Source organism: Pongo pygmaeus, chromosome 1 (genome assembly GCF_028885625.2).
Source record: "Pongo pygmaeus isolate AG05252 chromosome 1, NHGRI_mPonPyg2-v2.0_pri, whole genome shotgun sequence".
NCBI lineage: Eukaryota > Metazoa > Chordata > Mammalia > Primates > Hominidae > Pongo > Pongo pygmaeus.
The window spans coordinates 171112672-171130038 of NC_072373.2; positions in this window are offsets into that span (position 1 = coordinate 171112672).

A 17367-nucleotide genomic window follows, 5' to 3' on the forward strand; every position below is an offset into this window, starting at 1 on the left:
TACCAAAGGCCATCTCCAAACTCTTTTCTCATTCAGTTTTTTTTTTTTTAATTGAATCAATTTCCTTAAGGCTCAGGAGTATAGTGTGGTAAAAATGACCAAGAACTAAGATGGTGAGAGGAAATGTAATAGATTTTCAGAGCCAGACAGGGTCTATGGCTGGCTAGGTCATCCAGTCCATGCCTACCTCTCCCCCTCACTCCCCATGTGCCAGCCCTGCTGGGCTTCTCCTGGTTCCTCCACCCACCACCCTCTCAGAACTGAGACCTGCACCCTCTCACTTCTTTTTCTGGGAAGCTCTTCCTTGCCGTTCTTCCCTTGGCTAATTCCCTCACATTCTTCAAAATCTCAATTTTTACAGCACTTCTTCAGAATCCTTCCCTCATTCCCTTTGTTGTTATTTTTTCCTCCCTGATGGCTGAAATGCAATTGCTATTCTTGGAGTCTGAGCAGCCATTTTGGACCATGAGGTAGAAGCTAAAACCTGTCAATGGAAGAATTTCGAGACACAAAGAGCCTGGATGCCCCCTGCCCCAACGTTTTCAGAAAGCTGCCTGTCAGTTCTGATTTTTCACCTCTGGATTTCTTTTAATTGAGGTAAAATTTACATAACATAAAATTAACCATTAACCATTTCAAAGTGCACAATTCAGTGCGTTTAATGTATATACTATACTGTACAGATGTCACCTCTGTTCAATTCCAGGGTCTCTATGGATTTGCCAATGATAGACATTTCATACAAACAGAATTTTATGATATGTGACCATTTGAGTTGGTTTTCTTTTGCTTAGCATGTTTTTGAGGCTCATCCACATTATATCACATATCAGTACTTTGTTCATTTTTTATGGCTGAATAATATTCCATGGTATAAGTATACCACCTTTTGATCATCCATTAATTTGTTGATTGGACATTTGGGTTGTTTCCACATTTTAGGTATTGTGAAATACAAACATTTGTCTACAAGTATCTCTAAATTTCTTTTATACAACACAGAAATACATTTCTATTTATCTCATTTTTATTTGTCTTTTCTGTCACCCTCAAATTATACTTTAGCTGAGACAAGGGATCTAACAATTATGATTTTTAAATTTGTATTTTCTCCTTATCTATCCTGTCTGGTAGGAAACAGTACCAAGAAGCAGAAAGACCTTTGTATCATTTTCGCTCCAACACCATTTCCTGTGCTTCTTTGCACCTCAGCAATGTTATCTACAAAATGGGGATAACCAGGACCCTGAAGGCAGAAGTGTAAGTCAGATGATCTCTCAAGGTCTCTCATATTTGATTCTTCAAAGGATGGTTTGAAAGGTTACAGGAAACAGTATAACTTTCTTTGGAACACTTTCGCTATCATCCTCTTTCTTTTTGAGCTGGGTTTTTTGCTTTTTATCATTGCCCTGTTGCATCTCTAAAATGACATTTTTTTTATAGTGCATCTTAAATTCATTGTGTACATGTCTGTTTTCTTGGTAGAGCATACAATCTTGAAAAATAAGTCCTTTAAATGCAGTCTGCTCTTTCAAACAAATCAAGCACATAAAAAACCACACAACAACAACAACAACAATTCCAGGCGCTTCATCTCATCCAATTTCTTGTCATTTCTAAGGCCTTCTGTTCCCTTGGGATTTGGTATCTAGGTTTTGCTATCTTTTCTAGTTCTCCTTGATGAAGATACTATTCTTTCTTTCTTTCTTTCTTTTTTTTTTTTTTTTTTTGATTCAGGTACACTACTTTACCTTACTTTAAGTTCTGGGATACATGTGCTCAACGTGCAGGTTTGTTACATAGGTATACACGAGGCATGGTTGTTTGCTGCACCCATCAACCCGTCATGTACATTAGGTATTTCTCCTAATGCTTTCCCTCCCCTAGGCCACCACCCCCGACAGGTCCTGGTGTGTGATGTTCCCCTCCCTGTGCCCATGTGTTCTCATTTTTCAACACCCACTTATGAGTGAGAATGTATGGTGTTTGGTTTTCTGTTCCTTTGTTAGTTTGCTGAGAATGATGGCTTCCAGCCTCATGAATATCCCTGCAAAGGACATGAACTCATCCTTTTTTATGGCTGCATAGTATTCCATGGTGTTTATGTGCCACATTTTCTTTATCCAGTCTATCATTGATGGGCATTTATGTTGCTTCCAAGTCTTTTCTATTGCGAACAGTGCTGCAATACACATACATGTGCATGTGTCTTTATAGCAGAATGATTTATAAACCTTTGGGTATATACCCAGTGATGGGATTGCTGGGTCAAATGATATTTCTGGTTCTAGATCCTTGAGGAATTGCCACACTTTCTTCCACAATGGTTGAACTAATTTACACTCCCACCAACAGTGTAAAAGAGTTCCTATTTCTCCACATCCTTTCCAGCATCTGTTGTTTCCTGACTTTTTAATGATTGCCATTCTAATTGGCATAAGATGGTATCTCATTGTGGTTTTGATTTGCATTTCTCTAATGACCAGTGATAATGAGCATTTTTTCCATATGTTTGTTGGGCACATAAATGTCTTCTTTTCAGAAGTGTCTGGGCTGGGCACGGTGGCTCACGCCTGTAATCCCAGCACTTTGGGAGGCTGAGGTTGGCGGATCATGAGGTCAGGAAATAGAGACCATCCTGGCTAACATGGTGAAACCCCGTCTCTACTAAAAAACACAAAAAATTAGCCGGGCGTGGTGGCAGGCGCCTGTAGTCCCAGCTACTCGGGAGGCTGAGGCCGGAGAATGGCAAGAATCCAGGAGGTGGAGCTTGCAGTGAGCCAAGATCACGTCACTGCACTCCGGCCTGGGCAACAGAGCGAGACTCCATCTCAAAAATAAATAAATAAATAAAATAAGTGTCTGTTCATATCCTCCGCCCACTTTTTGATGGGGTTGTTGTTTTTTCTTGTAAATTTGTTATGTCCCTTGTGAATTCTGGATATTAGTTATTTGTTAGATGAATAGATTGCAAAAATTTTCTCCCATTCTGTAGTTTGCCTGTTCACTCTGATGATAGTTTCCTTTGCTGTGCAGAAGCTCTTTAGTTTAATGAGATCCCATTTGTCAATTTTGGCTTTTGTTGCCGTTGCATTCGTTGTTCCAGTCATGAAGTCTTTGCACATGCCTATGTCCTGAATGGTATTGCCTAGGTTTTCTTTTAGGGTTTTTATGGTTTTGGGTCTTACGTTTAAGTCTTTAATCCATCTTGAGTTAATTTTTGTATAAGGAAGTGGTCCAGTTTCAGTTTTCTGCTTATGGCTAGCCAGTTTTCCCAACACCATTTATTAAATAGGAAATCCTTTCCCCATTTCTTGTTTTTGTCAGGTTTGTCAAAGACCAGGTGGTTGTAGATGTGTGGTGTTATTTCTGAGGCCTCTGTTCTGTTCCACTGATCTATATCTCTGTTTTGGTACCAGTACCATGGTGTTTTGGTTACTGTAGCCTTGTAGTATAGTTTGAAGTCAGGTAGCGTGATGCCTCCAGCTTTGTTCTTTTTGCTTAGGATTGTCTTTGCTATACAGGCTCTTTTTGGGTTCCATATGAAATTTAAAGTAGTTTTTTCTAATTGTGTGAAGAAAGTCAATGGTAGCTTGATGGGGATAGCACTGAATCTATAAATTACTTTGGGCGTTATGGCCATATTCATGATATTGATTCTTCCTATCCATGAGCATGGAATGTTTTTCCATTTGTTTGTGTCCTCTCTTATTTCCTTGGGCAGTGGTTTGTAGTTCTCCTTGAAGAGGTCCTTCACATCCCTTGTAAGTTGTATTCCTAGGTATTTACTTCTCTTTGTAGCAATTGTGAATGGAGTTCACTCATGATTTGGCTGTTCATCTATTATTGGTGTGTAGGAATGCTTGTGATTTTTGCACATTGATTTTGTATCCTGAGACTTTGCTGAAGTTGCTTATCAGCTTAAGGAGATTTGGGCCTGAGACGATGGGGTTTTCTAAATATACAATCACGTCATCTGCAAACAGAGACAATTTGACTTCCTCTCTTCCTATTTGAATATACTTTATTTCTTTCTCTTGCCTGATTGCCCTGGCCAGAGCTTCCAATACTATGTTGAATAGGAGTGGTGAGAGAGGGCATCCTTGTCTTGTGCTGGTTTTCAAAGGGAATGCTTCCAGCTTTTGCCCATTCAGTTTGATATTGGCTATGGGTTTGTCATAAATAGCTCTTACTATTTTGAGATACATTCCATCAATACCTAGTTTATTGAGAGTTTTTAGCATGAAGGGGTGTTGAATTTTATCAAAGGCTTTTTCTGCATCTATTGAGATAATCATGTGGTTTTTGTCATTGGTTCTGTTTATGTGATGGATTATGTTTACTGATTTGCATATGTTGAACCAGCCTTGTATCCCAGGGCTGAAGCCGACTTGGTCATAGTGGATAAGCTTTTTGATGTGCTGCTGGATTTGGTTTGCCAGTATTTTATTGAGGATTTTTGCATCGATGTTCATCAGGGATATTGGCCTGAAATTTTCTTTTTTTGTTGTGTCTCTGCCAGGTTTTGGTATAGGATGTTGCAGGCTTCATAAAATGTGTTAGGGAGGAGTCCTTCTTTTTCTAGTGTTTGGAATAGTTTTAGGAGAAATGGTACCAGCTCTTCTTTGTACTTCTGGTAGAATTCGGCTCTGAATTTGGTTCCACTCTCCCCATCACTTTCAGGTACACCAACCAAATGTAGGTTTGGTCTTTTCACATAGTCCCATATTTCTTGGAGGCTTTGTTCATTCCTTTTCATTCTTTTTTCTCTAATCTTGTCTTCACTCTGTATTTCATTAAGTTGATCTTTCATTTCTGATAATCTTTCTTCCACTTGATCGATTCGGCTATTGATACTTGTGTATGCTTCATGAAGTTCTCGTGCTGTGTTTTTCAGCTCCATCAGGTCATTTATGTTCTTCTCTGAACTGGTTATTCTAGTTAGCAATTTCTCTAACCTTTTTTCAAGGTTCTTAGCTTCCTTGCATTGGGTTAGAACATGCTTCTTTAGCTTGGAGGAGTTTGTTATTGCCCACCTTCTGAAGCCTACTTCTGCCAATTCGTCAAACCCATTCTCTGTCAAGTTTTATTCCCTTGCTGGCAACAAGTTGTGATCCTTTGGAGGAGAAGAGGCATTCTTGTTTTTGGAATTTTCAGCCTTTTTACGCTGGTTTTTCCTCTTCTTCGTGCATTTATCTACCTTTGGTCTTTGATGTTGGTTACCTTCAGATGGGGTTTTTGTGTGGCCGTCCTTTTTGGTGATGTTGATGCTATTCCTTTCTGTTTGTTAGTTTTCCTTCTAACAGTCAGGCAGGTCCCTCTGCTACAGATCTGCTCGAGTTTGCTGGAGGTCCATCCAGAACCTGTTTGCCTGGATATCACCAGGGGAGGCTGCAGAACCCCAAAGATTGCAGCCTGTTCCTTCCTCTGGAAGCTTTGTTCCAGAGGGACTCATGCTAGATGCCAGCCAGAGCTCTCCTGTATCATGTGTCTGTCGACCCCTGCTGGGAGTTGTCCCCCAGTCAGGAGACACGAAGGTCAGGGACCCACTTGAGGAGGCCGTCTGTCCCTTAGCACAGCTCAGGTGCTGTGCTGGGAGATCCGCTGCTCTCTTCAGAACCAGCAGGCAGGAACGTTTAAGTCTGCTGAAACTGCGCCCACAGCTGCCCCTTCCCCCAGGTGCTCTGTCCCAGGGAGATGGGAATTTTATCTAAAAGCCCCTGATTGGGGCTACTGCCTTTCTTTCAGATATGTCCTGCCCAGAGAGGAGGAATCTAGAGAGGCAGTCTGGCTACAGTGGCTTTGCTGAGCTGTGGTGGGCTCCTCCCAGTTCGAACTTCCCGGTGGTTTTGTTTACACTGTGAGGGGAAAACTGCTACTCAAGTCTCAGTAATGCCAGATGCCCCTTCCCCCACCAATCTCAAGGGTCCCAGGTCGACTTCAGACTGCTGTGCTGGCAGCAAGAATTTCAAGCCAGTGGATCTTAGCTTGCTCGGCTCTGTGGGGCTGGGATCTGCTGAGCTAGACCACTTGGCTCCCTGGCTTCAGCCCCCTTTCCAGAGCAGTGAAAGGTTCTGTCTCACAGGCATTCCAGGTGCCACTGGGGTATGAAAAAAAAAAAAACCCTGCAGCTAGCTTGGTGTCTACCCAAAGGGCCACCCAGTTTTGTACTTGAAACCCACGGCCCTGGTGGTGTAGGCACCGAGGGAATCTCCTGGTCTGCAGGTTGCTAAGACCATGGGAAAAGCATAGTATCTGGGCCAGAATGCACCTTTCCTCACCGCACAGTCCCTCATGGCTTCCCTTGGCTAGGGGAGGGAGTTCCCCAACCCTTGTGCTTCCCTGGTGAGGCAACGCCCCACCCTGCTTTGGCTCGCCCTCCATGGGCTGCACCCACTGTCTAACCAGTTGCAATGAAATGAGCCGAGTACCTCAGTTGGAAATGCAGAAATCACCCACCTTCTGCGCTGATCTTGCTGGGAGCTGCAGACCAGAGCTGTTCCTATTCGGCCATGTTGCCAGCCACTCCTGAAGATAAGATTCTTTCATTTGCCAATCTTGTCCTCACCCAAGTCCATCTGACCACCTGAGCCATAACTGTGGTTTAGAGCCATACCATACAGTAGCTGTGGACCTATGGCACTCTTAATGTCTAGTCCAGCCTTTGCCTTATTCCTATCATTCCAGAAGAAGAGAGTTCAGAAAGGTTCTTGGTCATAGGTACTCAGAATATATTTATTGCATGAAGTGATTCCTAAAATAAAGACTTCAGCTCATTGAAGTCTTTTACCAAGGAATAAAACCTAGAGACAAAACTCATTCTTGGTCTTGGTAGAATGTGGGTTGAAGATGGAATGGAAAACAATTCGTGGAATTGTTTAGTGTAAGTCTGAAAATATATTTCTAGTCCCCTTATTTCTCCCTAAATTGGTCATCTTCCCCTCTTCTCCAAAATTAGCCAATTCTTGGTATATACAAATGATATGTTAAACTTGAACTTTTAAAGTTAATAATATCTAATTAATATATAAAAGTTATCACATGCCAGGTACTGTACAAATTCCTTTACACAGATCACCTTATTTATCCTTGCAAAATTCTATCAGGTAGATCATACAATTATTTTTATTTTATATGTGAGAACACTAAAGCCTCTCAGATTAAATAACTTGTCCAAAGTCTCACAACTAGCAAGGGTTTCACTCAGGTCATCTAATTTCAATCTGTTCACACAACCACTCTGCCATACTCGAGATGAAGTGCAAATATATGCATATATTTCCATACATCCATTCATTTATTTTTTGAGTATCTCTGCTAGGTCTCTTGGTTGGGATAAAGAGATAACTAAGATGGGGTTCTCTTCAAGGCATGATAATATAAAGAATTTCAACATTATTATTTCTCACATGCTTCAATAGTCCCTTCCTGATTCTCAGCTTCCATCTCGAGATTTTTTTAAATGATGAGATCCTTCTGAGACTCTCCATCTCTTTAATAATCAAAGGGAAGTTCATTAAGGGTGCATAATGGAACTCCAAGATATCAAGTCCTAATCTGTGGGACCTGTAAGTTACCTTGTTAGCAAAGACTTTGTAGATTTAAGTTAAGGGTCTTGAGATGAGGAGTTAGTTCTGGATCACCCAGGTTGGTCCTAAATGAAATCACAATTGTCTTTATATGGGAGAGGCAGAAAGAGACTTGACTACACACAGAAGAGAAAACAGCTTGAACATGGACGTAGAGGTCAAAGTGATGCAGCCACAAGCCAAGAAATGCTGGCAGCCACCAGAAGCTGGGAAAGGCAAGGCATAGATTTTCCCCTAGAGTCTCTGGGAAGACACTCTCATTTTGGACCAGTGAAACTGATTTCTGGTCTCCAGAACTATGAGAGAATAAATTTCTATTGTTTTAAGCCAACAAGTTTGTGGTAATTTGTTATAGCAGCCACAGGAAACTAATAAAACAAGTTACTATACTTTCCTGTTTTGATGAATCCTGGAATCATTAGAACTCAGGACAAATATGAAACACACAAAACAGGAAATTGAGTTTCAGAAAAATAAATAAACTTGCCCAGGGTCACACAGCTAGCAGGCAGGGGAACTATTAAAACCTATTTCTAACTCTTGAGCTTTGCAAATCACTTTACAGTTTATAACCACATTGACATAATATCTTTTTATTTTCATAGGAACCCAGAACAATTTTCTTTTTTCTTCTTTTTTGATAGATAGGCAATGTTTATCATTGCCTTAGTTTACAATAGAGAGTGAGTGAGGAGCTAGGATTGGAGGCCAGACTGGGTCCTTGGATTCCCTGCCTCTGTAATCACATCCTCTGGCCTGGGATGGATTCAAATGCTGGATGAGGAGGTCTTGTCATGAGCCTCCTGCCAGCCTGGCTGCAGGCAGTTTCAGCTTATCAGTCTGACCTTTGGTTTTCCATGGCAAACCCCTCTGTAGAGGAAGCTGCCAACAGGCAGCCAAGGCACTGTAAGACTGTATTGTCCTTATTTAGAATTGCTTTCATTTAAACCAGCCTTGGTCTTGCAAAACATGTTTATTCTGGTTTCCTCTTCCTCCTGGCTGCCTGACCAGTGTAAGCCCATAGCACAGCAGCTCCAGCTCTTAAACCTGGGCCAGCAGGGCAAGGCTAGGAGGAAAACAGGAGGCTCTGGAGAAAGGACACAGGAGGGCAAGATTTCCCTTCTTAAGTTGTGCACCAGATGGGATGCACACCCTCTCCGGTGGTGGTGTGTGACCCTTGGGGAGAATGTAGCCATTCCGAACACACCTTGCTGAGACTGACCTCAACTTAAAGAGCACAAAAATCTCAGGAGTAGAGCCTTTTTGAAATTCCAACAGTTATAGACTAACAACAATAATGATGATGACAGTTTTAATAATATAGCAATTTCCTTTTATTAAACACCTACTGTAAACCAAGCACAATGTCAAATCACTTATGTAGTTTATTTCATTTTATTCTCAGAACAGTCATATTAGATAGGTACCTTTTATTAATCCTGCTTTATAGATGAGGAGACTGAGAAAGGTCAAGGTTATACAGCTAATCAGCCACATGAGTTGAGATTTGAAGCCAGGTTTGCCTGGGTCAAGAGAGGAGACTGTTCTCATACAACACTCTTCCTTAGGGACCCTCTGTTCTCAGCCCCCTGAACAGTGAGGTTCAGAGAAGGGAGTGATTTGTCCAAGGTCAGCTCCTAGCAGGGCCTCTTTTCCAGGATTCCAGGATGGGGTTCTTTCTAATAGGTTACCCCAGTATGATCTGGAGTTTTTAAAAAAAGTAAAAGCAGTTGAAGACCGCCCACTTGCTATAATTTGAAAGGCTTGTTCTCCCCTCCCTTCATCTCTTTGAATCCTGCTTCACAGACATTGTTGTCTTTGGGACCAATACATTTCTTCTATCTGCATATCTGGGTAGAAGCTCTCATGGAAGAAAAAAGAAAAGCCCCATAGGTGAAGGGGAGTGTGCCTGCCAAGTTCCTTGTAATAACTTCACACGCAGAGTATTTTATGAAATGAATCTGCTGGAGTCATCTCATGGAATCTTCTCATTCTTCTGGAGTCTCCTCATTTTACAGGTGAGTAAAGTGAAGTTCAGAAGCAATAAGTCATTTGTTCAAGGCAAACAGCTTGGAAAGGGGTAGGCTGGTCCTTGAATCCTAGTCATCTGGCTGCCCGGGGGAAGTGCAGAAAAATGGTATATACCAGCTGGGCTTCTTCCTGGCCAGAGAACTTGCCTGGCCATCATTCTGCTTTTTCACCTTTTGAAAATGGGAATCTGTTGAAATTACTGATTTTGCTTTGAGTAAAAAGGGTGGGAAAAGGGAGACTCTCAAGTGCATTTTCTTGGTAGTAGGGGAAGGGGTGGTAGATGGGGAGGAAAGCAACCCAAAAAACAATCAGCAAAAACAACAAAAAATACTTTTCCTCTCAACTCACTCTCTCATGGGATCTACAGCACATATTTCCAAATAACCTTTCTAAAACCTGTGCCATGCACGGATGGGAGTAGCCTTCTTTCCAATGACTGGCCCCTTGTTGAGTTCAGGGGCAGATGTTAACATCTGCATGAAGAGTGGGATCAGCAGTTAAAAGGGGTGGGTGAGTGGGTGGGTGGGGGACCAGGGAGTAATCCTTCCCTGCACAGTGGATTAAGGAGGGCAGCTCCTTTGGGAGCTGGCCAGAGCCTGTCCTTTGAGTAGCTAGTTTCCTTTTCCTTCCTCTATGGTTTCTGCCTCACTCTTGTTCTAATTACCCACTGTTTATGTCCTTCCCTCCAGGGGTGTTGTAGTTTTTGACAAGGTTCACAACTGGCTTACCAAAGGTAGTTATGATACCAGTTTAATGAGGATGAAAGGATTATAGTCAAAATCTTCTGTGCTCCCTTTAATTTTTCATTTCCTATGTATCCAATGGCAAAGAGTATGATCAGCACTCTCTTCCCAGCATAGTCATATAGCCATAGTCCTTTTGCTAAAACTAAGCCTCAATTTTCTCATCTATATAATAGTCATGATAATCTTTGCCTTTCCTATCTCATGTGCTATTGAAGATCAAAGAAACATGGAAACTAAAAATTCTAAAGTGTTAGATTTTTGGGCAGACTATGATATTTGGAAATTTGCTTTCCCTTCATGGAAAAAATCCTGAATATGAATTTGCTTAGAAAATTGTTGCTACCCAGGATCTCTGTTCTGCTTCTTAAAGAAGACCATGAAGGTGGGTGTGTGGGCAGTGAGTCTGGGGGTGATGGGTAGGAAGGTACTTCCCCAGTTGAATCAAAGCTCAATTTCAAATCTTAGAGCTGCCATTTGCTAGCTGGGTGATACAAAACAAACCACCCACTCTTTCTAAAGCTCTGTTTTCCAATCTGTAAAGTGAGACTCCAATGCCTACCTCACAGGGCTTTTGTGAAACTTAAAATAAATAAAAAATATATATGTATTTTTAAGAAACTTAAAAAATAAAAATGGCTGCCAAAACTGAGCATTTGTTTTGTATCAGCTATTTGACCTCAGCACACACAGTGTCCTGGTAACCTATGTTTTATTAGACTTTCTTTAGAGTTAGAAAAATTGAGGCTGAGTGAAGTTAACCAACTTGCCTGAAATCATGAAGTAAAAAGAGCTAGAATTCTAATTCAAATCTATTCATTTCAAAATCTGGGAACTTTCCATTCTCTCACTTTGCCTTTCAGTAGTATATGTGGAAATACTTTAAAACAGCAAAGAAATTGCAGAACTATTTGTTTCAAGAGCAAATACTTACTAAGAATATATTATGTTGAGGCCCTGGGATGCAGTCTAGTGACAGAGCCCATGGGTTCAGTATTTCCATCCTTTGGGCTCCAGTTTTCCCATCTGTAGAATAAGAGAAGACTTAGACCATCTTTAAAGTCCAATTTTGCTCAGCTTGAACTTTCTAAAAATATATAGTTGAAGGTTTTTTAAAAGTAATGAGTTAAAGTAAAAATTGGGCAGAGTGAACTGATATTCATTGTGTGTATGGTATGCCATGTGCTTTGTGGTTGGTAGTATCCACAGATGACTGCTCCCAGTTCCTACATCAAGAGGTGAAGTTAACTTAAATCTTCCCTTTGACTCTGGGCTGGCTTCAGTGACTTACATGACCACCAGAATATGGGAGAAATAATGATCTGTGAGCCAGGGTAAGCTCACAAGAAGCTGAAGCTTTCGTGTGAGTCTTTGTAATACTATTCCTTGGAACTCAGCCCCAGTGCTTTGGGCAATCCAATCCATGACACATAGAACGGCCATGTTTAAGTGCCCCAGTTCGTAGGCCTCGCTGACCTCCCAGCTGGTACCAACTGCCAGCCAGATGAGTGCACCATCTTGGACATGTAGCTCAGTCGAGCTTTCAGATGACTTCAGCCCCAGCCATCATCTGACTGCAACTACCTGAGAGACTCTAAGCAAGCACTGCCTGGCTGAGCTCAGCCAACCCACAAAACTGTGAGAGCTAATCATTCATTGTTGTTTTCAGCCACTAAATGTTAGGGTGGTTTGATTGGCAGCAGCAGATAATAGAAACATACATCACTTAGTTACCACAAAAAATTTTGTATTTTCAGCCTATTTTATGGAAAGAACACCTGAAAGTCAGAAAGGTTAGCTTGTCTCAAAGTCACATGGAAGGTGGCAAAACTGTATTCAGAAACTGAATCTATTTGATTCCAAATCCTGAATTTTTAACCTTCGTTACCAAAAGATCCTTTTGTTCATTTAGTTGTTTATTAGTAAAGCCATTAAATTGTAGTAGACAACTGAACCTAGATGCTGATATATATAATAATAACATTTGGGGGGAATTACAAAATCATAGCTCTAACTTTCCTTTATTGTGTGTTATCTACCAGATTTTAATGATATTTGATTATGACCTGTAAAGCTAGGATTATTCTTCTACATTCAGTGCTATTTTGGCCGAATTGCTGGGCCAAGTCTTGTGAAGTATTTACACATCAATCAAAGTGCAAACTCCTTTTATCTCTCCCCAGTATGGTTGTCCCTGTCGCCAACTATGCAGATATCTCTGCCACCTGCTGCCTTCATTGCACCTGTTCCCTAAACCCTGAGAACTGGTCCTTTTATTCAAAACTCATTCTACAAATAACCAAGTATTGATTCTGGGCAGGCACTCTTCTTGGTACTGCAGACCCAGAAACTGGAATCCAGACTATACACAAGTAAACAAACAGCCATAACCCAAAGTCACGATGGAGAGGTGAGGCCCGGAGGTATTTGTTCATCTGCTCCTGATGACCTGTTGAAACACATTCCTTTCCATTTCCCTCCACTACACTGAGCAGACACTGAGCTACTTATAGGTCTCTGACCATGCCATGCTATTTCTCACCTTTGCCTTTGCTCATGCTATTATTTCCCATGCTTCTTCACCTTGAAAGTCTCTATGTAGTTTTGCTACGCTTATCAGCAAACTTACCAAATTGCCCTGTGATTGTCTGCTACTTTGTGTATCTCTCCTCTTAGACTGAGTTCCTTCAAAGCAAGGATTATCTTTTTTCATTTTGTTTTCCCTGCTACTTTTTTTAAAACAATAGATCAAATGTATAGCATGTAATGACCATGAATAAAAACAATAAAGCTAGGTTAATTAATATCAGCACTTTAGATCAGGTGTCACCCTGAGCACTCAATTTTCTTCTGCATTTTGTTTTGGTTGTTCAGTTTGAAAAACCTGAATTGCCCAGATGAGCAGTTACAAGACAGCTTTTAAAGAGCAGGCCTTTCAATCTCAGGAGAGTGCAGTTCACTGAGGGGGCAGGCAAATGCTCATTCAGAAGGTTGCATATAAACAACTTAACCTGGTAGCCCATGAAATCATTAGATAACAATCATGCAATCAAAGAAATAAACAAGATAAGCACAGATTGTATTTTATGTTGGAAAGGATAGAAAGAGGGTGGTGGTTTAGGGAGTAACTGGGACACAGAGAGGAAAGGAAGCTTTGGATAGGATACTGGGGAAGGCATCTTTGAAAAGGTGATATTTGAAGGGTTAAGAGAAGAGTGTGAATAATTCAGATATGCAAAGGGCTGAAGGAAGAACATTCTGGGTAAGGTATGTGCAAAGGCCCCAGAGCAGAAAAGAGTATGGGATTCTATATGCACTTTCCCTTTAGAAAACCAAACCAGGGACTTCACATAAACCCAAATATCTTCAGTTGTCTCTTATAGATGCCTAACCTCTTTTCTCAAACAAGTGTCACTTGAGCAAAACTTGGGAGGTACTTGGCCCCATTTTATAGCTGAGGAATAGAACAAGATTGTGATGGTTACATGCAGCTGGTTATTGACAGGGCCATAATGAGGTCTCAGCAACACTCTGACTTCAAGTCCAAGAGTCCTAACCACTGCATGTCTGTACAACCCCACAGTGAGAAAGTAGAGTCATTCCTAAAACTAAACCTTCTTCCATAAGAAATCAGGGACTCCGTGCCAGGGCAGGATTTATGACCTAGTAACTGAGGACAGAAATAATTGGTTGCATTACTGCCTGGCAACCTGAGTCTGGGCTCCACTCCGGAGGGGCGGCACAGATTGAAATAGCTGAGGCAAGTTTACTTTTCTCTGTCCAGGTGCTCTCCTGCGACCAACACAGCCCTAATGAGCTCTGCATATTCAAAGCACAAGTAATTGATGGTCCAATTTAAAGTGTGCAGAGGCCAAATTTCTTTCCAGACTCTGAAGGAAAAACACCAGCTGAGGAAGAATGAAGAACTGCCTGTTCTAAGTTATTCTCCTTCTGTGGTCATTCGAGCACCAGGAAGACCAGGTTTGACCCATCAAGTACCTCAAGAAAGAAGTCAATTACCTAAAGAAGTCAAGCAAAAAGGAAAGGACAAAATGAAAATCATGTACCAGGGTACACGTCGAGGCTCCAAGCTGGAATGAATATGGCCTTCAACATACTCTTCATCATACAGAAGCTTGTGTTCAGGGCTTGGATTTTGAAGTCAGACAGACCTGGACTAAAAACCAATTCAACTACCTATTACATATGTGACCTAGGTAAGATCTAACCTCTCTGTGCCTCAGTTTACTCCTTTGCTAAATGGGCATTAGGAGCACAGATTTTGAAGCAGTCAGTGTTGGATTTCAACCTCAGCTCCACTACTGACTGTGTCAAAAGGGCAAGTTAATGAACCTCCAATGTTAATTTCTTCTTCTCTAAAGAGGAAGTGATTATATAGGTCCATTGAAGGACTGTTTGGGGGACTGGTTGAGATAAGATATAAAATGCACATGCACAGTGCTCAGGAAAATTATTGTGAACTTGTTACATATCTCCTCTTAAGCTCCAGGACAGTGGCTCTCAAAGCATGGTCCCTGGACCAGCAGCATCAGCTTTATCTGGGGAACTGTGAGAAATGCAGATTCTCAGGTCCCACCCCAGACTCACTGAATCAGAAACTCTGAGGGTGGTCCCAGCACTCTGTTTTAACAAGCCCTCCAAGGATTATGGTGGATGCTAAAGTTTGAGAATCTCTGCTCTTGGGGCTAGTTCAGAATGCACCTGAGACTTGGCCGGGCGCGGTGGCTCACGCCTGTAATCCCAGCACTTTGGGAGGCCGAGGCGGGCAGATCACGAGGTCAGGAGTTCGAGACCAGCCTGGCCAACATGATGAAACCACGTCTCTACTAAAAATACAAAAATCAGCCAGGCGTGGTGGAGGGCGCCTGTAGTCTCAGCTACTTGGGAGGCTGAGGCAGGAGAATCGCTTGAACCCAGGAGGTAGAGGTTGCAGTGAGCCGAGATCACGCCATTGCACTCCAGCCTGGGGGACAAGAGCCAGACTCCATCTCAAAACAAACAAACAAAAAAAACAAAGAATGCACCTGAGACTTTCTGTCCACACACAACTGCCGTAGGTTCCCAAGAACCTGTTCAGTGCCATGATTCTTTAAAATGAGTTCTCCACTCATTGTTTTCTGCACCCAAACAGGGAAGAAATACTTCAATTCTCAGGATTTCCCTCTGACACTAGGTAACATCTTCTATGTGCTTCCTTTACTCCAGGCATTCTGATAATAGTTTCACATAGATTATTTCAATTTATCTCTGCAGTAGTCCTCTATGATAGATATTATTATCACTGTTTTGCAGATAAGGAAACTAAAGCTTCACGAGGTGAAATAAATTGCCCAAAGATCTTTAATTCTTAAGTGGTGAAGCCAGGATTCATGCCTCTAATATTAAGTCAATTTCTGGAATCAATGTACTTTCTACCTCATCATACTACCTCTTTATACCAGGATGAATCAGGGATGTCTAGTTTGGTGAAGAGAAGCATCCAGGGAGCAAGTGAAAAGTGTCTTCATGTATTGTAGGGCTATCATGATCACAGGAATCAACCAGTTTGATGTTCCAACTGCAGAATATAGAACCAGTGGGTGGAAACACAGGGAGACAGATTGTGGCTTGACAGAGAGAATAAGTCAGTAATAGTCTAAATTGCCCAGAACTGTCTTACCTTATGAGGTAGTAAGGTCCGTGTCTCTGGGGATGTGAGCACAAGCTGGGTGAGCATCTGTCAAAATGTCATAGAAGAAGGATTGGTACCTTCCCTCTGATGATGCTTTAACTGAGTGGAAGTAAGTAGGCAATCATCTCTCTTGGGTGGCTTTTTTTTTTTTTTTTTTTTTTTGATGGAGTCTTGCTCTGTCACCCAGGCTGGACTGCACTGGCATGATCTCAGCTCACTGCAAACTCTGCCTTCAGGATTCAAGAGGTTCTCCTGCCTCAGCCTCTCGAGTAGCTGGGCTTACAGGTGTCCGCCACCACATTTAGCTATTTTTTGTATTATTAGTAGAGACAGAATTTTGTCATCTTGGACAGGCTGGTTTCGAACTCCTAACCTTAAGTGATCCTCCTGCCTTGGCCTCCCAAAGTGCTGGGATTACAGGCATGAGCCACTGTGCCCAGCCTGACTTTTGATGTTTGTTAAGAAACCGGAGATATTTCACCTGCACAGGAAGAAGACTGAGGTGAGCTCTCTGGTTTAGGGAAGAGATAATCCACCTTACCATGGCCCCAGTGAGCTACATTAGGACCTTCGCTGGTCCTGTTAGCTGGAAGGGATTTTGCTTTCCTCTACACACGTATATAATGTCATACTGATACCTCTCTTAACACTGAGCCCTGTCCCCACTGTAGGTAAGCTGTTTAGAAATGGCTAGATTTCTTCTGCCAGGGAAGCAGCAAGACATGTATACATAGAGGCTAACAGACCTGAGGGATCATCCACAATACTGTTAACCTTTCTGGGTCTCAGTTTTCTTATCTATGTAAAAACTTCCTTATTGAGATTTGAAGCATTCAAGGAGCCTGGAATATGGTGTACCACATCCCCACCCCTCTCCAACCCTCTACAAATCGTAACATGTCTTTGGGGAGGATGCATTTCTGATTAATCAAGATATCCTTTCTACTGCTCCCCACTAACCTCTAATCCCTGCCTTCCCATCAAAATGTAGATTTTCAGTATGTGGCACATGATTGGCTCTTATATTAGTCAAAAAATGAAAGGGAAAGAAAGAAGTGAAAAAAAGAAAGAGAAAAAGGAAGGAAGAAATGAAGGAAGGAAAGAAGGAACAGAGGGAGGAAGGGAGAGAAGAAAGAAAGGGAGAAAGCAATTTAACACATGAATGCTCCATCCTATTTGCTACTGACAATCAGATAAGCACTCCATCTGGGTGGACATTTTTCTTGGACACACCATGGATCATGTATGTGTGTGTGTGTGTGTGTGTGTGTGTGTGTACATATGCACTTAATGGAATTGTCCACAACATGCT